The sequence below is a fragment of the Cherax quadricarinatus genome, chromosome 45, assembly GCF_038502225.1.
Source record: "Cherax quadricarinatus isolate ZL_2023a chromosome 45, ASM3850222v1, whole genome shotgun sequence".
In the NCBI taxonomy this organism is placed as follows: domain Eukaryota; kingdom Metazoa; phylum Arthropoda; class Malacostraca; order Decapoda; family Parastacidae; genus Cherax; species Cherax quadricarinatus.
Window position 1 is genome coordinate 9,497,880 of NC_091336.1, and position 23,464 is coordinate 9,521,343.

Here is a 23,464-nt window from a genome sequence, read left to right on the forward strand (position 1 = left end):
TCCATATTGTGAGTGATCAAAAGCGCAGAGAGTGAGGGTGGTCAAAGGGGCACAAAGGCAGGCTGTTGGAAGGGACAGCAGCCACGGTTCACAAACATTTCTGCAACACCACACACACGCACGCACAGTGCCAGCCAGCTCTCACACTTGCTGCTCCCACCCCACGCCAGCTGTGGCCTCATCACTACAATTCCAATGTAAGAATTCCAGAAAAGGGTACACAGGTGCCAGCTGTCTCTAAAAGACGTAACCTTATTTTATGTTTATATAACCTAGGTTAACCCAAAGCCAACTTATTTTTCAACTAGAGTCGTTCACAAGGATGCAGCCACAAAATGCGACACACAGCCAGACACCTACATACTTGTACGTTTCTTTGTCTCTAACACGAACGCTTTACCATTAAACTGTAGATCACTCAAGACCTTCAATTTTTCTAGTAAACTCCTGGGGACAGTGGCCTTCGTCAATTACTCTAGAATAAGCCAAGATCTGGATTAGTGTCAATACCAAATAGAACGTAAGGAACACGTAAAAGACCTAGGAATAATTATGTCAGCGGATCTTTCTTTTAAAGACCATAACAAGACAAAGATCACGATAGCCAGGAAGATGACGGGTGGGTATTGAGAACTTTCAAAACAAGGGAAATAATGCCGATGGTGACACTCTTCAAATCGCTAGTGCTCCCTCACTTAGAATATTGCGCAGTGCTGACGGCCCCGTTCAGGGCAGGAGAAATATCGGAGCTGGAACAAATACAGAGATCGTTTACGGCTCACATTGAGCCAGTAAAGCACCTAAACTACTGGGAACGCCTGCAAGTCTTGAACATGTACTCATTGGAGCGGAGGAGAGAGGGATACATGATAATATACACCTGGAAGGTACTCGAGGGCTTGGTCCCAAATCTGCACACTTCCATAACATACTGGAGTGAGAGATATGGGAGGAAATGTAAAATAAACCCAGTGAGGCGCAGGGGTGCGGTGGGGACAATAAGAGAACACTGTATCAACATCCGGAGTCCCAGACTATTCAACATCCTACCAGAAGATATCAGAAACACGGATGGAACAAGTGTAGAAGCCTTCAAGAGGAAACTGGACAAGTATTTTCACCAGGTGCCAGATCAACCAGGCTGTGATGGATATGTTGGGCAGCGGGCCTCCAACAGCAACAGCCTGGTTGACCAGGCAAGCACCAGACGAGCCTGGCCCATGGCCGGGCTCAGAGAGTAGATAAACTCTCGAAACTCTTCAAAGGTGTATCAAAGGTATATCAGTTATAATGTAGGTGAAGGTAGGGAGTGTATAGTGAACAACCTTTACTTCAGTGTATACCTGGGTACACCAGTATCCAGTTATACACTTGTGGGTACTTCATTGTGCAATACTTCACAATTATTCTTTGTCAGAAAATTAGTTACATGGCTCTGAGAGTAACTACAAAGCTTTCTAAGTCAGTATAAACACAATTGTTAGAACTATATACAAGCAGAAGTTTGAGACACTTATGAGCGACTGATTACCTCAAACTCCTCCTCTCACTACCCTTTTCTGCTTTGTACTGGACTAATGAAGCCACTGTTTGACAAAACGTTACCTTAATAAAGATTCCCATATGATACATAAGTGTCTCAATCTTCACTTGTCGGTTTTCAAAACCATTTATCACATATACACAAGTAGTTACGGAATAAATAGAAGAATAGACGGAGATTCGAACCGTGGTCCTGATACGTACAAGCTCCAGCAAAATAATAACAAAAATGGTAATAATAATAATAACAATAATAATAATAATAATAATAGGTGACAGTCCCCGTTCATACTTCTGTTTACTCAGTGAGAGACCCTTATTCATACTTCTGACTCGAGTTTAAAAGTAGTTATTATTGCCTAAGTACTTCTCTGTCTTATAAAGCATTAACGAACAACAAAGCGTTATTACTACTTATAACTGATATATTATGATGTGTCAATATTTACGCCCTGAATCAAGTGTTAATGAATGACAAGAACTGACGAAGACATTCATCGTTCTCCTGGACTTGTTATATACGGTTCTATATGTCAAGATCACGGTTCTTTATGCCAAGAGAATGGTTCTATATGTCAAGATCACGGTTCTTTATGCCAGGAGAATGGTTCTATATACCAGGACCACGGTTCCATATGCTAAGACCACGGTTCTATATGCTTCACGGTTCTATGTCAGGACCACGATTCTGTATACCAGAACCACCTTTCTATATGCCAGGACCACGGTTCTTTATGCCAGGACCCCGGTTCTATATGCCAGGACCCCGGTTCGAAACCTCGTCCATTTTTCTGTTAAATAATGCCACAACATGTTAATCTTAGCCCGGGTGGGAGTGTAGTGTAGTTACTTTCCACTGACTTCGGCTTGTTACCAGCCTCAAAGTACTGCTATGCATTAATAAGGTTCTTGCACGCTGCGAGATTGTTTCCAGTGGCCAGGAGGGATACTAATCAACCCGTACTAATAAACAACATGAGCATATCTCACACGCTTATCAGAACAAGTTAGCGTAGAGTGACGTCCAATATGGCTGTCAAGTGTGATATTACAGGTGATAATAAAGCGACTGAAAAAGCCCCAGGTCTAATGTCTATGTGCAATCCTCGTAGCCCGGACTGCGGCCAGACTGCCTCCTTAACTTAGCTTTGTACCTGAATCAAAAATGGTTATAATTTTTAAAGGAGTGGAGGATTAAGCTAGTGGAAGGCCTCGGTCAGATGACCAAAAGCTTCAGCTGCGGGTCATCATATGACTAAGACCCGCGTCAGGATAGTCACATTTTGTAGTGTACGCGCATCTAGAAGAATATACGTACCAGAATATAAAGAGTTCTGCCTTTGCCACAGGAAACTTTACTAACAACGTTGTAGCTCAGCCTTGACACTGATATAATCGTCAATAATTAAGATATATTACTGAAATAATCGCCAATAATTACTAAGATATATTACAAACACTTGTGCAGTGTTGTTGGCGTTTCGTGTTTCTCTTACCCAATATATCTATATCTCTTTTTATCCCCAGGATTAAGACTGGATTAAACACGCAATGCTGAGCCACACTGTTAAATACTGCCACTATCACCCCTCCACCACGCTCTCTAACAACCCCACCCTCTCCATAACCATCTCTGACATCCCCACCTTCACCACCACCCTCCCTAACAACTAGCCTCTCCATAACCATCCCTAACAAAACCATCTTCATCACCCTCCCTAACAACCACCCTCTCCATAACCATCTCCAACAACCACTCCACCCTCAACTCTCCCTATTCACCAGAGGATATTAGATAAAGAAAAAACGTAGGAAGACGAGGAAAGAGGAAGTTGGGGAATGAAGGAGAGGAGGAAGAGGAGGAAACAATGCGAGGCAGAGGATGAAAGTAAGCACTGAACCATAAGTAGCACTGGAAGGCAGATCTTACAAACATCCACACGGATGTACCCGTTTAACTTTAAAATCACCTAAAGTAATTCCTTCTACACTTTATTTACGCTTAAATGTCGCATATGACGATGCTTTATTAAATTATTTACGGTGTGGATGGGTATGACAGAGGAGACCCTCTGATAAATATCCAAAACTTGCCCTTACCAGTTATGGGTCAGGTGACTGGGGCAAGATTTATATTTTGTCACCGAAGTGGCTGTTTATTGTGTACCTCACATCCATCCTGTGGAGGATAGTGCAAGTGCATATGGATACACAAAAGCCTAAGAACTAGACCCCGAAAGGATTTACAGGAAAACGTGTATTTATATCTACATGTCACTTATCTGTTATACGCAAATCTGGGAGATTTTGCTTAATATATCTGGTATCTTATTTTCATTAATAGTTTATCTTGATATATCACATGGGTTATTATACTATTTCTATATTCGTCAATAAGTAGATAAGCACAGTTTTCAAAATAGTGACCATAGGGGTGGCCACATACTTTGCATTTACTTTGTTCAACACAGAGGGACAAGCTCGCACAAACACTTGTAACAACTTAATGTCGCTCAGGAGTGAGCTTTATCACATATAAAGCTCAATACTTACTAAACAAGCTTTAATTGACGTTTTGCTCATATATCGCTCTAACAACAGAGAGAAACAGTGCCACAATAAAAGCATGCCCTTCACGTACGTCTTTTCATTACTGACTGCAATATACCTTCATATTGTATCAACACACAAATATAACATGGCTTCCCTCAGACGCCTGACCCAGGCTTCATCATCCTGGCCCCACAAAACTTACTCTTGTTTCAAGCCTTTGAGTCCCTCGTTTAACGAAAAAAAATAAGAAATTTCCATTAACCATTTAAATTCACTTATAGGGTTCAAGAGGAAGAAAAGATATGAAAAAAAGAGGAAGAAGAATAGCAAGTATAAGAAAGAGAAAGGATCAGGAGTAGAAGGATTTGGAAGAGGGAAGAGGAAATACAAGAAAGAAGGAAAGAGGAGTAAGAAGCAGCAAGAAGTTGTTTGTGTTGTCAGAGGTAAACACAAGACAACTCAGGTGGTCCAGGTTGCTGCTATACACTCATCGCTACAACTCCTATTTTTAATATACACAAAAACTGAGATCAAATACCTAGCTGGTATCTATGTGATGGCGTGTCAGCTGACACCATCCACATTGCACATTAGAAACCAACCAAAGAACAAGCGGAAATTTAATACTTTAAGAAACCAATGAACAAAGGAATCTATGAATGTTTTCAAAACTACCCAAGGAACAAAATCGAAAATATGTCTATTAAATATAAGTTTACAGTGTAATAAGCTCATGTTGGCAGAATTTTGATGTGGAAAGAAAGATTAGGATAAGAGGAAGATTAGTGTAAGAGTACGATTTAGGGGTGAGGGTTTAAGAAGTGGTGTTGGTTGGTAGTGACCTGTCTGGTAGTTATATCACCCTGGCTGGTGGTACAGCAAGGTCATCACCCCAGCCCCACCACCCCACCCCCACCAACCTATACTCAATACTGTAGCACAAACTCTCCCAGTTTCAATACACCATTCCCTACAAGAAGGGTGCCTTGATACTCATCAAGTCCTCTTGATCTAAGTAATCAAGAGTTACCCTTTCTTCCTCGGATCAAAACGGATTACCACCCATTCGCTAGGCGCTGGTACGACCCCGATAGATTTACGTAACCCTCTCCCAGCATATTAGTAACGTACATGTCATGTCATCTGTTTCACTGACAGTATACTATCTGGGTAGGAAAACTCTCGAAACCAGTCACAGATATATTCCTGGGGTTTCAAGGTCTCAAGAGTGTTATTATCTTTTTAATGGGGTTCATAAATTTTTTAGAATTATTAACTTCTTCGCTACCACAAAAATATATACCCAGCTGCAACACTGCTCATACCAGCAACTCATCCAAGAAACATGTTAGTTGCAGTACCCGAGGAAAATGTTGCAGCAGGACTGGTAGCAACAGCAGCAACTATAATATCAGCAATAGTCACAGCAGCAGCAACCACAACCGAAGTAGCAGCATTAAGAACTACAAAAATTATCAGTAACAACCACAGCAGCAGCAGCAACAGTGGTGGTGGTGGTGACCTTGAACAAAACATTCACCCCTGCAACAACCTTGTGCGGCCTCACCCACACCTGCCGTCTCAACCACCGACCCCCGCCAACCTGCCAGCCAGCCTACCTGCCTGCCAGCCTGCCAGGCACCCAACCATCTAATCAGCCAACCAGGCCAGCAGGCAGGTAGGCAGGCAAGCAGGCAGGCAGCAAGCCATATAGTCAGCTAGCCAACCAGGCCAGCAAGCAAGCAAGCAGGCAGGCAGGGTCATCCTATTAATCAGCCATCCTGTCTACCAGTCAGCCCTCCTGGAAATTAGTCAGTCTGCCAGCTTGTCAGTCTACCAAGATTCCAGCTTCCTCGGCGACAACGTAAGTCACCTTTACTAGAAACCATCTTTTACCCCATCCATGAAAGCATTCCTCAACACATGAAGTAGTGGGCGGCAACTCACAACAGGCACCCCTACACTACAACCACAGTGTAAACAACTCCAGCATTCTGGCGAGGGTAGTGAAGGATTATGCACAGTTACACTGTACCTCCACCTCCAACCTACCACTACCACCACCAATTAAGCATTTATTAATCAGGGGAAGTGCTAAACCCCCATAAATCATATAGAGCCTGGAGAATGAGAGGCATTCGGGTTCGATCCAATGAAGCAGAGGATAAATCCAGTTTATTGGATGAAAAGACCCTCACCAGCACAATGGCAACCATCTTGAGGGGAGCCAGTAAATGTGCAATGAACGATTACTCTACACTCAACACTTAAATACTTGTAGCAGGTACTGGAGTTCCTATTCAGTATATAACATTCCAGCAGGTACTGGAATGTCTTACACAGTATAACATTCCAGCAGGTACTAAAGTTTTTACAAAGTTGAAGACTCAGATGAGTCAAAGAGATGTTAGGAAGTATTTCTTTAGTCATAGAGTTGTCAGGAAGTGGAATAGTCTGGCAAGTGACGTAATGGAGGTAGGAACCATACATAGTTTTAAGACGAGGTTTGATAAAGCTCATGGAGCAGGCAGAAAGAGGTCCTAGTAGCGATCCGTGAAGAGGCGGGGCCAGGAGCTATAACTCGATCCTTGCAACCACATATAGGTGAGCACACACACAAAAAACATCAATACAAACAGCGCATAAAACATTCAAACTATAGTTAAAGAAAAATAGCAACCATGTAAAAAAAAAGGCAAATTATACACATTAGAATTGCGGTAAAGTTCATGGATTTCACGACAAACAACATCCCCATTGAGACAAAACAATAATGTGTGTCAGTCAATGGTACATCACACGCTACACGGGGAGTACCAAGATCCCTGACAACAAAGATGGCAGCCTTGAATGAGGCGAGTGTGCTCCATCCCGACACCTTGGATGAGTTTCCAGAGCTTTTTCTTTTTTTTTTTTTTACTCCCGGTGCTTGCCTGGTCAACTAGGCTGTTGCTGCTGGCTGGCCGCTGGTTGATCTGGCTCTTCAAGTGATGGTTTCTGTGGAAAGAGGACCATGGACCCAAGTATTGTCCAGTCCTCCGTCACTTGTTGATAGTCTTCAAGGTCCAGGTGATGATGGGGAACGGCAGCCATGGACTGTATATAGGACTTGGGGAGCGGCAGCCATGGACTGTGTACAGGACTTGGGGAGCGGCAGCCATGGACTGTATATAGGACTTGGGGAGCGGCAGCCATGGACTGTGTACAGGACTTGGGGAGCGGCAGCCATGGACTGTGTACAGGACTTGGGGAGCGGCAGCCATGGACTGTGTACAGGACTTGGGGAGCGGCAGCCATGGACTGTATATAGGACTTGGGGAGCGGCAGCCATGGACTGTGTACAGGACTTGGGGAGCGGCAGCCATGGACTGTGTATAGGACTTGGGGAGCGGCAGCCATGGACTGTGTATAGGACTTGGGGAACGGCAGCCATGGACTGTATATAGGACTTGGGGAACGGCAGCCATGGACTGTGTATAGGACTTGGGGAACGGCAGCCATGGACTGTGTATAGGACTTGGGGAACGGCAGTCATGGACTGTACAGAGGACATGGGGAACGGCAGCCATGGACTGTATATAGGACTTGGCAACGGCAGCCATGGACTGTATAGAGGACTTGGGGAGCGGCAGCCATGGACTGTGTATAGGACTTGGGGAACGGCAGTCATGGACTGTACAGAGGACTTGGGGAACGGCAGCCATGGACTGTATAGAGGACTTGGGGAACGGCAGCCATGGACTGTATAGAGGACATGGGGAACGGCAGCCATGGACTGTATATAGGACTTGAGGAACGGCAGCCATGGACTGTATATAGGACTTGAACGGCAGATATGGACTGTATAGAGGACTTGGGGAACGGCAGCCATGGACTGTATATAGAACTTGGGGAATGGCGGTCATGGACTGTATATAGGACTTGGGGAACGGCAGCCATGGACCGTATAGAGGACTTGGGGAACGGCAGCCATGGGCTGTATAGAGGACTTGGGGAATGGCGGTCATGGACTGTATAGAGGACTTGGGGAACGGCAGCCATGGGCTGTATATAGGACTTGGGGAACGGCAGATATGGACTGTATAGAGAACTTGGGGAACGGCAGCCATGGACTGTATAGAGGACTTGGGGAATGGCGGTCATGGACTGTATAGAGGACTTGGGGAACGGCAGCCATGGACTGTATAGAGGACTTGGGGAACGGCAGCCATGGACTGTATAGAGGACTTGGGGAATGGCGGTCATGGACTGTATAGAGGACTTGGGGAACGGCAGTCATGGACTGTATAGAGGACTTGGGAACGGCAGCCATGGACTGTATAGAGGACTTGGGGAACGGCAGCCATGAACTGCATAGAGGACTTACGGAATGGCAACCATGGGCTGTATAGAGGACTTACGGAACGGGATAAAAGGGCCAATAAGGAATTCTTTTTTCATTTTGCTCCCAGAAGAGAGTTTATTATACAGCGGCACTCATCTTGTGAGGCAACATGGCGGAGAAAGATAAAGCAGAACATTGCAACCTAAATAGGTGACACATCACTGGCTATATTACTTTCATCATTGTATTTTTCTACATACAAGTTTCACTACCTTTACAATCGTGTACGTTTAATATACTTGTTTATCTACAAAAAACACTACAATTAAGTGTAATATACGTGTGTATGCAACACTGCCTTTACAATTATCTACCTGTAATATACCCGTTTACCTGCAGCCATCACTACTTCTATATATTACCATTATATAATAGCAACAAATGGCACATTTTGTCACTGTCAATCTTAGTTATACAGTGTTTACACTGACCAAACATGTGTGTAGTGTTAATAGTACAGTGTTGTAATCTACATTATAAGACAGTTGTGGTGTTTATGTAGCAAGAAAACGGGCACAAACAGTGTCGAGTCATTTATCGCCAATGAATTAAAGAAGACTTTAGCAAAGTGTATGTACAGTATATTACATCTGCAATGAACTTCACGACTTCCAATGTGCCCCAAGCAATATAGTCCAGCTGTTTCACGAGGCAGGGACAACCTGTATTATCCTGTCTTGCAAAAACCCTGGGGGTTCAATGTATTTAGCATGCGCGCACTCGACGATTTTTAACGAGTGATATTTCTTTTGTCTGCCGACATTGGTTTTTCGTCAAACTCCGAATCGCCTTCACGTGTTTTTTTCTCACCACATCCTCTTTACCTCAAAGTCTCCCTCATCATGAGGCTCATCCACAAGGCAGCAACAATTTATCTCCATTTGATCAGCGCCTCAGCCACTTTCTGTTTCCAATCTGGCAGCCATCCTTCGCGCCAACATTTTCTGGGTGTTTAAAACTTTAAATCGCCTCGCCACGTCGGCTCTCCCAGATTACTTCTCTTGCCTCCCCCTTCCTACTCCCTTGGTCTTCCCTCATTCTCTCTGCCCCTTCACTTACACCAGCGTATAATATCCAAGCGGCTGCACAGCCCTTCACTTTGTTCACAAGTTTACCAACTCCTGTCACAACTAATCCGGTAATAATGTCATTTGCATGCCACACACTGCTCCAAGTTGCTGCAGTGCACGCCCCGACGACCCTATCACTCCTATACCATTAGTGCAATTCCCCTCTCCCTCCTTCTCCCATCAATATCTCGCAGCTTTAAACTCTGCCACTCATCCCAGCTGATGACCCTCAAATTCGAAGAAGTATACGTCACTTTAAAATGAATACATCCGTCCCGAGTAACTTTTAAGGTAGAGGAGTCTTAATCCAGACTCGAAAGTAGATATGTCAAAATCCCAGGACAAACAGGGGACCCTCGTTATTTCTCAGCAGCTACAAACAAGTTGTAAGATGTGTGTGACATATCTGCAGCAAGTGTAGTGTTGAGAGCTGAGGGGGCGTGTCGCTGCTGTGCACCGCTGGTTGCTTCCCACACTCGTCACCACTCCACACACTCCTCCTCCCATCTCTTGTCTGCCTCCAACTTCCACGCCTTTCATCCCACCTACATCCACCTCCACTGTTTGTACCCAGATGATTGTACTCACTAGCTGTGTTTCCTAGGGACGATACATAGCTCTTGACCCAACTTCTTGACTAATGACCGGCTCTGTGGGTACCTGGCCTCTAAGGCCCTATCATACTTTATTTCTTCAAACCATGAAAAAAAAATCACACTACAGTGCCACTTCTTAAAATTCGTCTCATCATAGACTGTAAAAATACCTCGTTGCGTCTCTCTATGGCCCATAAACGTCTTTGTGTGTTAACTGCTACGCTATCCTATGTACGCTTCCAGCACAACTTCATCCAGTATATTCTCCTCCATATACCGTACTTCATGTTTCTTCTGGTCCGCTTTTCTAAGCGATAATCTCTCCTCGCAGATGACCACCTTTGTTTCCGTATCAACATCGTTACGAACCATCGGACTTTTGTCTTCAAAAACTTGACATGCTTTATTTGGATCACTGGACTCTCTTAAGAGTTCTTGACATGCTAGATGACGTGTGGGTTCCACGCAGTTGCTGCATTCTTATAGTCAAACATGGGTCGTGTATAGAGCCGTGGAGAACGTCTTATTATTGCTGAATGTAGAACTCAAAACTAACCTAGTGTTGTATATGTCGCTGAAGGTACCTGGTTAGTTTCTGCTTCCGATGACATGCTTGTCGTAAAGTTTACACTAGAACTCTCCTAAAATGCCTTTATCGCTGAGACTGAGTGAGAACTCGCAGAACTGTTAGCAATGTTCGAACTCCAGCTGCTGGTCCCAACTTCTTAACCACAAATCAACCAACATGATGCATTCCCAGATCTGTCAGGATTGCATTTGGACTGTTACAGGTGCAGGTAGGTTGGGTTACAGGTGAAGGTGAGTTCGCCAGGACGGGTCCTGGCACGGGGTTTCTTCATACCTTTGATATACCTTTGAAGAGTTTCGAGAGTTTATTTACTCTCTGAGCCCGGCCATGGGCCAGGCTCATCTGGTGCTTGCCTGGTCAACCAGGCTGTTGCTGCTGGAGGCCCGCTGCCCTACATATCCATCACAGCCTGGTTGATCTGGCACCTGGTGAAGATACTTGTCTAGTTTCCTCTTGAAGGCTTCTACACTTATTCCAGCAGTGTTTCTGATATCTTCTGGTAAGATGTTGAATAGTTTGGGACCCCGGATGTTGATACAGTGTTCCCTTATTGTCCCCACCGCACCCCTGCTCCTCACTGGGTTTATTTTACACTTCTTCGCATATCTGTCACTCCAGTGAGAGATATGGTCACCATGTGGTGACCCGGAATGGACTGTCTTTACTGCTTCAACTGGCTACTTCCAAAGTATATACCACTTATTGATCAGAAAGTCTACTTACAATTCTCTGATTCACTTGGGTATTCAGTTTCCATTTGTGCCCCGTCGTGCTGACCACCGTCGTGCTGACCCAGCCGCACCTTTCAATTTTTCCATTAACGTGAAAATGAAAGCCAGCGCTCCACGTTTTTATCTCAATTAAAAAAAATCGCCACTGAAAGTATGCATAGGTAAAAAAAAAAAAAAAACGCCCTGGGAGACGACAAGGATAAAGACAACACGCAGCTTACCTTTGATATACCTTTAATGAGTTTCGAGAGTTACTATTTTCGGAGCCCGGCCATGGGCCAAGACTGGTCAACCAGGCTGTTGCTGTTGAAAGCCCGCTGCCCCACGTATCCATCACAGCCAGGCTGACCTGGCACTTACAGGGAATAAGATTTATTTGCAACTCATTTCAGAACTGCGCCGGCCATTTCGCTGTTTATCTCTTGTTGCATCTCGCAACATACCTCTGAAGGATTTCGAGAGTTTTCCTACCCTCGCAGCCCGGCCATGTGAGAGCCTTGCCTGGTCAACCAGTTTGTTGCTGCTGGCGGCCCACTGACCCACATATCCATTACAGTAAGTCTCTTGATTTTTCTAATATATGTACACGGTATTTTAGTGAAGGCTCGATATGACAGCTGTAACTCAAATTTTTCATCGCACATACGAACTCTTAAAACATTGTTCTCTCCATATATAAGAAGGTTCTTGTTGTATGACATATAAAGGTCGTACAATACATGAACGATAGGAAACAGATTTAATCCGAGGAAGAAGAAAGTAGCTCCAAATTCTTTATCTTATCCTCGTAGCAGGCATAGATAAAGCCACTCGCCTCAATTTTGTAGCATCATTTACAGATACGAAAATAAGCAAGAAAATCACCTCGGCAGAAGATATGGAAAAATTGCAAAATATAAGAAAAGTCTTTCAGTGGGCTGTGGAAAAATAACATGACTTTCAAAACGGACACGTTCAAACTGCTTGGATAAGTAAAGAATGAACAGCTCAAAAGGAACATTGTATATACAACACAAGAGTAACACAAAATAAAATGAGAGGAACATGCAAAGGATCTGGGTGTAATAATGTCAACTGACCTTTCTTTCAAAGAACACAAAAAGGCAAATGTCATAAATGTCAGGAAAATGACAAGGTGGATAATGAGGACTTTCAGGACAAGGGAAATAATGCCAGTGGTGACACTTTTCAAATCGCTTGTGCTCTCACGCTTGGAATACTGTTCAGTGTTGACAGCTCCTTTCAGGGCAAGAGAGATCAAAGCTGGAAGAAATTCAAAGATCATTTACTGCCCACATAAAGCCAGTAAAACATGTAAATTACTGGGAACGCTTCAAAGACCTTAATATGTACTCGCTGGAGCGTAAGAAAGATGCATGATAATATATACGTGGACAATACTTGAAGGCCTCACAAACTTACACACTGTTAAATATACTGGAGAGATATAGTATTTGTAAGTTGAAACCAATGAAAGGCAGGGGAAAGGGGCACTGTTGGCACAATAAGAGAACACTGTATGAACACACGTGGTGCCAGACTTTTTAACATCTTGCCACAAGATATCAGAAACACTATTGAAACAAAAATCCTCAAGCTGAAACTTGACAATTTCTTCCACCAAGTGCCAGACCAACCACTAACAGTGCTTGGTCTGGCAGTGCCAGTGGACCGCTAGCAGCAACAGTCTGGTTGACCAGGCAAGAAACAGACAAGCCTAACCTAGGGTTGGGTTATGAGAGTAAGAAATCTCTCGAAACCAATCAATAGAATATGAAAAATCTGTCACTAACAATTTATACTTTCTTCCAAGAGTGTCAAATAAATTAACACATTTGGACAAAAAAAATCCCAATCTGTGTGTATGTATTGGATGTTAGTGGAATGAACAGCTTCCTGCACGTCCCTCATCACCAGTCATGCAGTGGGTGTGAGGCAGCTCACCAGTGCTCCTGCCAGCCTCCCTCATCACCAGTCATGCAGTGGGTGTGAGGCAGCTCACCAGTGCTCCTGCCAGCCTCCCTCATCACCAGTCATGCAGTGGGTGAGGCAACTCACCAGTGCTCCTGCCAGCCTCCCTCATCACCAGTCATGCAGTGGGTGTGAGGCAGCTCACCAGTGCTCCTGCCAGCCTCCCTCATCACCAGTCATGCAGTGGGTGTGAGGCAGCTCACTAGTGCTCCTGCCAGCCTCCCTCATCACCAGTCATGCAGTGGGTGTGAGGCAGCTCACCAGTGCTCCTGCCAGCCTCCCTCATCACCAGTCATGCAGTGGGTGTGAGGCAGCTCACCAGTGCTCCTGCCAGCCTCCCTCATCACCAGTCATGCAGTGGGTGTGAGGCAGCTCACCAGTGCTCCTGCCAGCCTCCCTCATCACCAGTCATGCAGTGGGTGTGAGGCAGTTCACCAGTGCTCCTGCCAGCCTCCCTCATCACCAGTCATGCAGTGGGTGTGAGGCAACTCACCAGTACTCCTGCCAGCCTCCCTCATCACCAGTCATGCAGTGGGCGTGAGGCAACTCACCAGTGCTCCTGCCAGCCTCCCTCATCACCAGTCATGCAGTGGGTGTGAGGCAGCTCACCAGTGCTCCTGCCAGCCTCCCTCATCACCAGTCATGCAGTGGGTGTGAGGCAACTCACCAGTACTCCTTCCAGCCTCCCTCATCACCAGTCATGCAGTGGGTGTGAGGCAACTCACCAGTACTCCTGCCAGCCTCCCTCATCACCAGTCATGCAGTGGGCGTGAGGCAACTCACCAGTGCTCCTGCCAGCCTCCCTCATCACCAGTCATGCAGTGGGTGTGAGGCAGCTCACCAGTGCTCCTGCCAGCCTCCCTCATCACCAGTCATGCAGTGGGTGTGAGGCAGCTCACCAGTGCTCCTGCCAGCCTCCCTCATCACCAGTCATGCAGTGGGTGTGAGGCAGCTCACCAGTGCTCCTGCCAGCCTCCCTCATCACCAGTCATGCAGTGGGTGTCAGGCAGCTCACCAGTGCTCCTGCCAGCCTCCCTCATCACCAGTCATGCAGTGGGTGTGAGGCAGCTCACCAGTGCTCCTGCCAGCCTCCCTCATCACCAGTCATGCAGTGGGTGTGAGGCAGCTCACCAGTGCTCCTGCCAGCCTCCCTCATCACCAGTCATGCAGTGGGTGTGAGGCAGTTCACCAGTGCTCCTGCCAGCCTCCCTCATCACCAGTCATGCAGTGGGTGTGAGGCAACTCACCAGTACTCCTGCCAGCCTCCCTCATCACCAGTCATGCAGTGGGCGTGAGGCAACTCACCAGTGCTCCTGCCAGCCTCCCTCATCACCAGTCATGCAGTGGGTGTGAGGCAGCTCACCAGTGCTCCTGCCAGCCTCCCTCATCACCAGTCATGCAGTGGGTGTGAGGCAACTCACCAGTACTCCTGCCAGCCTCCCTCATCACCAGTCATGCAGTGGGTGTGAGGCAACTCACCAGTACTCCTGCCAGCCTCCCTCATCACCAGTCATGCAGTGGGCGTGAGGCAACTCACCAGTGCTCCTGCCAGCCTCCCTCATCACCAGTCATGCAGTGGGTGTGAGGCAGCTCACCAGTGCTCCTGCCAGCCTCCCTCATCACCAGTCATGCAGTGGGTGTGAGGCAGCTCACCAGTGCTCCTGCCAGCCTCCCTCATCACCAGTCATGCAGTGGGTGAGGCAACTCACCAGTGCTCCTGCCAGCCTCCCTCATCACCAGTCATGCAGTGGGTGAGGCAGCTCACCAGTGCTCCTGCCAGCCTCCTTCATCACCAGTCATGCAGTGGGTGTGAGGCAGCTCACCAGTACTCCTGCCAGCCTCCCTCATCACCAGTCATGCAGTGGGTGTGAGGCAACTCACCAGTGCTCCTGCCAGCCTCCCTCATCACCAGTCATGCAGTGGGTGTGAGGCAACTCACCAGTGCTCCTGCCAGCCTCCCTCATCACCAGTCATGTAGTGGGTGTGAGGCAGCTCACCAGTGCTCCTGCCAGCCTCCCTCATCACCAGTCATGCAGTGGGTGTGAGGCAGCTCACCAGTGCTCCTGCCAGCCTCCCTCATCACCAGTCATGCAGTGGGTGTGAGGCAGTTCACCAGTGCTCCTGCCAGCCTCCCTCATCACCAGTCATGCAGTGGGTGTGAGGCAACTCACCAGTGCTCCTGCCAGCCTCCCTCATCACCAGTCATGCAGTGGGTGTGAGGCAACTCACCAGTGCTCCTGCCAGCCTCCCTCATCACCAGTCATGCAGTGGGTGTGAGGCAACTCACCAGTGCTCCTGCCAGCCTCCCTCATCACCAGTCATGTAGTGGGTGTGAGGCAGCTCACCAGTGCTCCTGCCAGCCTCCCTCATCACCAGTCATGTAGTGGGTGTGAGGCAGCTCACCAGTGCTCCTGCCAGCCTCCCTCATCACCAGTCATGCAGTGGGTGTGAGGCAACTCACCAGTGCTCCTGCCAGCCTCCCTCATCACCAGTCATGCAGTGGGTGAGGCAGCTCACCAGTGATCCTGCCAGCCTCCCTCGTCACCAGTCATGCAGTGGGTGTGAGGCAACTCACCAGTGCTCCTGCCAGCCTCAATCATCACCAGTCATGCAGTGGGTGTGAGGCAGCTCACCAGTGCTCCTGCCAGCCTTCCTCATCACCAGTCATGCAGTGGGTGTGAGGCAACTCACCAGTGCTCCTGCCAGCCTCCCTCATCACCAGTCATGCAGTGGGTGTGAGGCAACTCACCAGTGCTCCTGCCAGCCTCCCTCATCACCAGTCATGCAGTGGGTGTGAGGCAGCTCACCAGTGCTCCTGCCAGCCTCCCTCATCACCAGTCATGCAGTGGGTGTGAGGCAGCTCACCAGTGCTCCTGCCAGCCTCCCTCATCACCAGTCATGCAGTGGGTGTGAGGCAGCTCACCAGTGCTCCTGCCAGCCTCCCTCATCACCAGTCATGCAGTGGGTGTGAGGCAGCTCACCAGTGCTCCTGCCAGCCTCCCTCATCACCAGTCATGCAGTGGGTGTGAGGCAGTTCACCAGTGCTCCTGCCAGCCTCCCTCATCACCAGTCATGCAGTGGGTGTGAGGCAGCTCACCAGTGCTCCTGCCAGCCTCCCTCATCACCAGTCATGCAGTGGGTGTGAGGCAGCTCACCAGTGCTCCTGCCAGCGTCCCTCATCACCAGTCATGCAGTGGGCGTGAGGCAGCTCACCAGTGCTCCTGCCAGCGTCCCTCATCACCAGTCATGCAGTGGGTGTGAGGCAGCTCACCAGTGCTCCTGCCAGCCTCCCTCATCACCAGTCATGCAGTGGGTGTGAGGCAGCTCACCAGTGCTCCTGCCAGCGTCCCTCATCACCAGTCATGCAGTGGGCGTGAGGCAGCTCACCGGTGCTCCTGCCAGCCTCCCTCATGACCAGTCATGCAGTGGGTGTGAGGCAGTTCACCAGTGCTCCTGCCAGCCTCCCTCATCACCAGTCATGCAGTGGGTGTGAGGTAGCTCACCAGTGCTCCTGCCAGCCTCCCTCATCACCAGTCATGCAGTGGGTGTGAGGTAGCTCACCAGTGCTCCTGCCAGCCTCCCTCATCACCAGTCATGCAGTGGGTGTGAGGCAGCTCACCAGTGCTCCTGCCAGCGTCCCTCATCACCAGTCATGCAGTGGGTGTGAGGCAGCTCACCGGTGCTCCTGCGAGCCTCCCTCATCACCAGTCATGCAGTGGGTGTGAGGCAGCTCACCAGTGCTCCTGCCAGCGTCCCTCATCACCAGTCATGCAGTGGGTGTGAGGCAGCTCACCGGTGCTCCTGCCAGCCTCCCTCATGACCAGTCATGCAGTGGGTGTGAGGCAGTTCACCAGTGCTCCTGCCAGCCTCCCTCATCACCAGTCATGCAGTGGGTGTGAGGCAGCTCACCAGTGCTCCTGCCAGCCTCCCTCGTCACCAGTCATGCAGTGGGTGTGAGGCAGCTCACCGGTGCTCCTGCCAGCCTCCCTCATGACCAGTCATGCAGTGCGTGTGAGGCAGCTCACCGGTGATCCTGCCAGCCTCCCTCATGACCAGTCATGCAGTGGGTGTGAGGCAGTTCACCAGTGCTCCTGCCAGCCTCCCTCATCACCAGTCATGCAGTGGGTGTGAGGCAGCTCACCAGTGCTCCTGCCAGCCTCCCTCATCACCAGTCATGCAGTGGGTGTGAGGCAGCTCACCAGTGCTCCTGCCAGCCTCCCTCATCACCAGTCATGCAGTGGGTGTGAGGCAGCTCACCAGTGCTCCTGCCAGCCTCCCTCATCACCAGTCATGCAGTGGGTGTGAGGCAGCTCACCAGTGCTCCTGCCAGCCTCCCTCATCACCAGTCATGCAGTGGGTGTGAGGCAGCTCACCAGTGCTCCTGCCAGCCTCCCTCATCACCAGTCACGCAGTGAGTGTGAGGCAGCTCACCAGTGCTCCTGCCAGCCTCCCTCATCACCAGTCATGCAGTGGGTGAGGCAGCTCACCAGTGCTCCTGCCAGCCTCCCTCATCACCAGTCATGCAGTGGGTGAGGCAGCTCACCAGTGCTCCTGCCAGCCTCCCTCATCACCAGTCATCCGGCGCAACACCTTTTGATTATTCATGAAAAATGGAAATGAAAACGATCACGCATATGAGAACGTGTGTGTTAAACCTTTGGCAGCCTCACCTATCTTTCTCATGCAGATTTACAAGTTTATGCACCCTGCTGCCTGTACCTGTCATTTCTGGCATGGAAAAAATATACCAGACAACGTTATAATGGTTCATATCTAGTTATCATAGAAACTATATAAATTAATAAACGATACATGCGTTGATATTACAGTTGCTGAAGCAAACCTCGTTAATCCACTGTCACACATACGCCAAACAATTCCCACTGTTTATACATGGGGAAGAGATACACCCACAAACATTTATTGAGATGTTTCGCCACAAGCGTCTGCAATCCTAAACACCTTGAACTGTGCACAGACTAGGTCTTAACCCACACAAGCGCCTGCTAATTCGTTATATAAGAGTTCTCCACCAACATCAAGGTAACCAACACTCTTGAAGGGAACAATTGAGAGAAGAACAATGCAAGATGTGGCAGGTCCTTCAGAGGACAATAACAACTCCTTATTTGCCAAAATACGCAAAAACTGAAGTTATATTTCAGGACAAATATCAATACTGCAGGTTTCAAATATTATCTAAACAACATATAAATAATATCCTACTACCTTACTAGAATATACCAGGAAGTTAATATGGAGTATATTCGCTGGCTACAAAGATTGACCTCAACGTTATTATAAACACACTTAAATATATAAAAACACTCTCAAACATTATGATAAAACCAAAGCCACGTGACTACACACATGACCCACACACTATCAACGACCCAAACACTACCACCAACGACCCAAACACTACCACCAACGACCCAAACACTACCACCAACGACCCAAACACTACCATCAACGACCCACGCACACTACCATCAACGACCCACGCACACTACCATCAACGACCCACACACACTACCATCAACGATCCCCATACACTACCATCAACGACCCCTCACACATCAACGACCCACACACTACCATCAACGACCCCCACACACTACCATCAACGACCCCCACACACTACCATCAACGACCCAGACCACTGTCATGCACGACACACGACGAGAGGGAAAAAAAATATGCTACTCAAAATTCAAAGCAAAACCTCCTATATTATTTGTTTATTAGGAAATGTTACCGACGATGTTTGAGTCATTATAATGCTCTAGCTCCTGGAATTACATTAAATACAGTATAGAATAAATGTAGTCATGGCTCGGGCCACGGGGGCGTTGACCCCCGGCACACCCTCCAGTTGTATGCACAATTTTTTCCGTCCCTCCCTAATAAAAAAAGGCCTCATCTTCAAAAAAAAAAAAAATGAAAAATACAGATCGATGCACAAATAATTCACAGTCATATCTGGGTGTTCATGTTGAAGCTTAAAAAATGAATGAAATGACAAAATTTGCACAGTTCAAGACACGAGTTCAGAACAGGTCCTTCCTGCCTCTCACAACTGATGGATCACACTACTACTACAGTAGTTCAGAACATGTCCTTCCTGCCTCTCACAACTGATGGATCACACTACTACAGTAGTTCAGAACAGGTCCTTCCTGCCTCTCACAACTGATGGATCACACTACTACTACAGTAGTTCAGAACATGTCCTTCCTGCCTCTCACAACTGATGGATCACACTACTACTACAGTAGTTCAGAACATGTCCTTCCTGCCTCTCACAACTGATGGATCACACTACTACTACAGTAGTTCAGAACAGGTCCTTCCTGCCTCTCACAACTGATGGATCACACTACTACAGTAGTTCAGAACATGTCCTTCCTGCCTCTCACAACTGATGGATCACACTACTACTACAGTAGTTCAGAACAGGTCCTTCCTGCCTCTCACAACTGATGGATCACACTACTACAGTAGTTCAGAACAGGTCCTTCCTGCCTCTCACAACTGATGGATCACACTACTACTACAGTAGTTCAGAACATGTCCTTCCTGCCTCTCACAACTGATGGATCACACTACTACTACAGTAGTTCAGAACATGTCCTTCCTGCCTCTCACAACTGATGGATCACACTACTACTACAGTAGTTCAGAACATGTCCTTCCTGCCTCTCACAACTGATGGATCACACTACTACTACAGTAGTTCAGAACATGTCCTTCCTGCCTCTCACAACTGATGGATCACACTACTACTACAGTAGTTCAGAACATGTCCTTCCTGCCTCTCACAACTGATGGATCACACTACTACAGTAGTTCAGAACAGGTCCTTCCTGCCTCTCACAACTGATGGATCACACTACTACTACAGTAGTTCAGAACATGTCCTTCCTGCCTCTCACAACTGATGGATCACACTACTACTGCAGTAGTTCAGAACATGTCCTTCCTGCCTCTCACAACTGATGGATCACACTACTACTACAGTAGTTCAGAACAGGTCCTTCCTGCCTCTCACAACTGATGGATCACACTACTACAGTAGTTCAGAACAGGTCCTTCCTGCCTCTCACAACTGATGGATCACACTACTACTACAGTAGTTCAGAACATGTCCTTCCTGCCTCTCACAACTGATGGATCACACTACTACTACAGTAGTTCAGAACATGTCCTTCCTGCCTCTCACAACTGATGGATCACACTACTACAGTAGTTCAGAACAGGTCCTTCCTGCCTCTCACAACTGATGGATCACACTACTACTACAGTAGTTCAGAACATGTCCTTCCTGCCTCTCACAACTGATGGATCACACTACTACAGTAGTTCAGAACAGGTCCTTCCTGCCTCTCACAACTGATGGATCACACTACTACTACAGTAGTTCAGAACAGGTCCTTCCTGCCTCTCACAACTGATGGATCACACTACTACTACAGTAGTTCAGAACATGTCCTTCCTGCCTCTCACAACTGATGGATCACACTACTACAGTAGTTCAGAACAGGTCCTTCCTGCCTCTCACAACTGATGGATCACACTACTACAGTAGTTTAGAACAGGTCCTTCCTGCCTCTCACAACTGATGGATCACACTACTACAGTAGTTTAGAACATGTCCTTCCTGCCTCTCACAACTGATGGATCACACTACTACAGTAGTTTAGAACAGGTCCTTCCTGCCTCTCACAACTGATGGATCACACTACTACAGTAGTTTAGAACATGTCCTTCCTGCCTCTCACAACTGATGGATCACACTACTACAGTAGTTTAGAACATGTCCTTCCTGCCTCTCACAACTGATGTATCACACTACTATATAAATCTCTCCTGCGTCTCGACTGTTGTACCACTTCACGTGGTTTTGGACACACTACAAAACAAATATGTAAAGCTGTGGTATCAAACATTATAGATTAACTAGAGATTTTCCATCATTGTAGTCCATCCACCTGTAACAGGTTTCAAGATTCCTCTTGAAACCTGGTTAACTAGGTTGTTGCTGGCCCGCTGGGCCACATATCCAACTTTTCCAACAAGACAAGTCCAGTCATTTATGTTGCCTCTTAAGACACTTGTATTCACTAGACTGGAATACTGTTATACACTGACAGCCACATTTAGGGCTGGTGATATTGTAGCCCTGAAAATGTGCAGAAAGTATTCACTGTCATCTTGTATATCACCCAACAATACAACTATTGGGAACGTATAATCTTTCTCCCTGGAGATATAATGTAACATACACCAGCATATACATATATACAGTTACAGGATTAATACAGGTATTCCAGGATACAAGGAATAAAGTACAAGAAAATACCATCGACATAATACAGTATAAATTCTGATCATTGTGACCCCTGAATTGCATGTCAGCTGGTGGTGGGGGCGCTGACCCCCGGAAGCATCCTTCAGGTATCAGGGCCCCTGCACACTATCAGCATCAGTGGACAATATTCCGCACCACTCTTTTAGCCTGGTGCCTTCATGCTGCTGAAGGGCTCTTGATCCACGGAATTAAGAGATACCATCCCCTTTCTCAGATCAAAATTTTTACCTTCCAAATGCTTGTGGATAATAATAATAATTACTATTATTACTTTTCATGAATACGATAATATTAAATTAAATATATAATAATTGGTCATGAAGAACGAGATAATAAAAACAACTATTATTAATACTTCTGATAAACGAGATAATAATAATAATAATAATAATAATATTATGGATGATGAATGAAATAACATAATTACTATTATTACTGGTGATGAAGAATGAGAGGAGTTACTCACGTCAGTGTCAAGCTGGTGCACAGTACACAGGCAGCTCCTCAACACATTACCTGTCAACCAAGGATAAAATACATATAAGAGGTCAACACAATTTTGATAAAATAACTTCACAAAGATGCATACATAAAATATGCAATTTAACCACGGTGAATGGTAATTAAATTCCTCGAGAAGGTGATCTAGAGATCACGAAAGCGCCTGGAATTTAATTACCATTAACTGTGCTTAAATTAAATTACATACATACTCCCACTATATATATATATATATATATATATATATATATATATATATATATATATATATATATATATATATATATATATATATATATATATATATATATTTGTCAATGTATTTCGTCTTGAAATAAAGTTCACACAGAATATAGAATATAGGGGGTGGTAGGAGAAAACAATATTCAAACAGCTTCAGGGAGAACCTTGAGTTGTTCCTGAAGAAAGTGTATTATTTTCTCTAAGGATGAGGGTCCCCAGGACAGTTCTGGTGGATGAATTTGGTAGGGTATGCAAAAGAAGAAAATTAAAAGCGAATACAGGAAAGAGTAAGGTTATGAGGATAACAAAGATTAGGTGATGAAAGATTGGATAACAGATTGGAGGGAGAGAGTATGGAGGAGGTGAATGTATTCAGATATTTGGGAGTGGACGTGTCAGCGGATGGGTCTATGAAAGATGAGGTGAATCATAAAATTGATGAGGGGAAAAGGGTGAGTGGTGCACTTAGGAGTCTGTGGAGACAAAGAACTTTGTCCTTGGAGGCAAAGAGGGGAATGTATGAGAGTATAGTTTTACCAACGCTCTTATATGGGTGTGAAGCATGGGTGATGAATGTTGCAGCGAGGAGAAGGCTGGAGGCAGTGGAGATGTCATGTCTGAGGGCAATGTGTGGTGTGAATATAATGCAGAGAATTCGTAGATTGGAAGTTAGGAGGAGGTGCAGGATTACCAAAACTGTTGTCCAGAGGGCTGAGGAAGGGTTGTTCAGGTGGTTCGGACATGTAGAGAGAATGGAGTGAAACAGAATGACTTCAAGTGTATCAGTCTGTAGTGGAAGGAAGGCGGGGTAGGGGTCGGCCTAGGAAAGGTTGGAGGGAGGGGGTAAAGGAGGTTTTGTGTGCGAGGGGCTTGGACTTCCAGCAGGCATGCGTGAGCGTGTTTGATAGGAGTG

The 23,464-nt window shown here is 46.8% G+C and overlaps 1 protein-coding gene across 1 annotated transcript in view; it reads right to left on the reverse strand.

The window, feature by feature from the left end:
• The window catches only part of mbl (muscleblind), a 656,886-nt gene extending 634,573 nt beyond the window's left edge, over window positions 1-22,313 (reverse strand). Inside the window, exon 1 of the mRNA XM_070094280.1 lies at window positions 22,274-22,313. The gene's annotated coding sequence lies outside the window, so the exon portion shown is untranslated. The remainder of the gene's footprint in view (window positions 1-22,273) is intronic.
• Window positions 22,314-23,464: the final 1,151 nt, after the last annotated feature.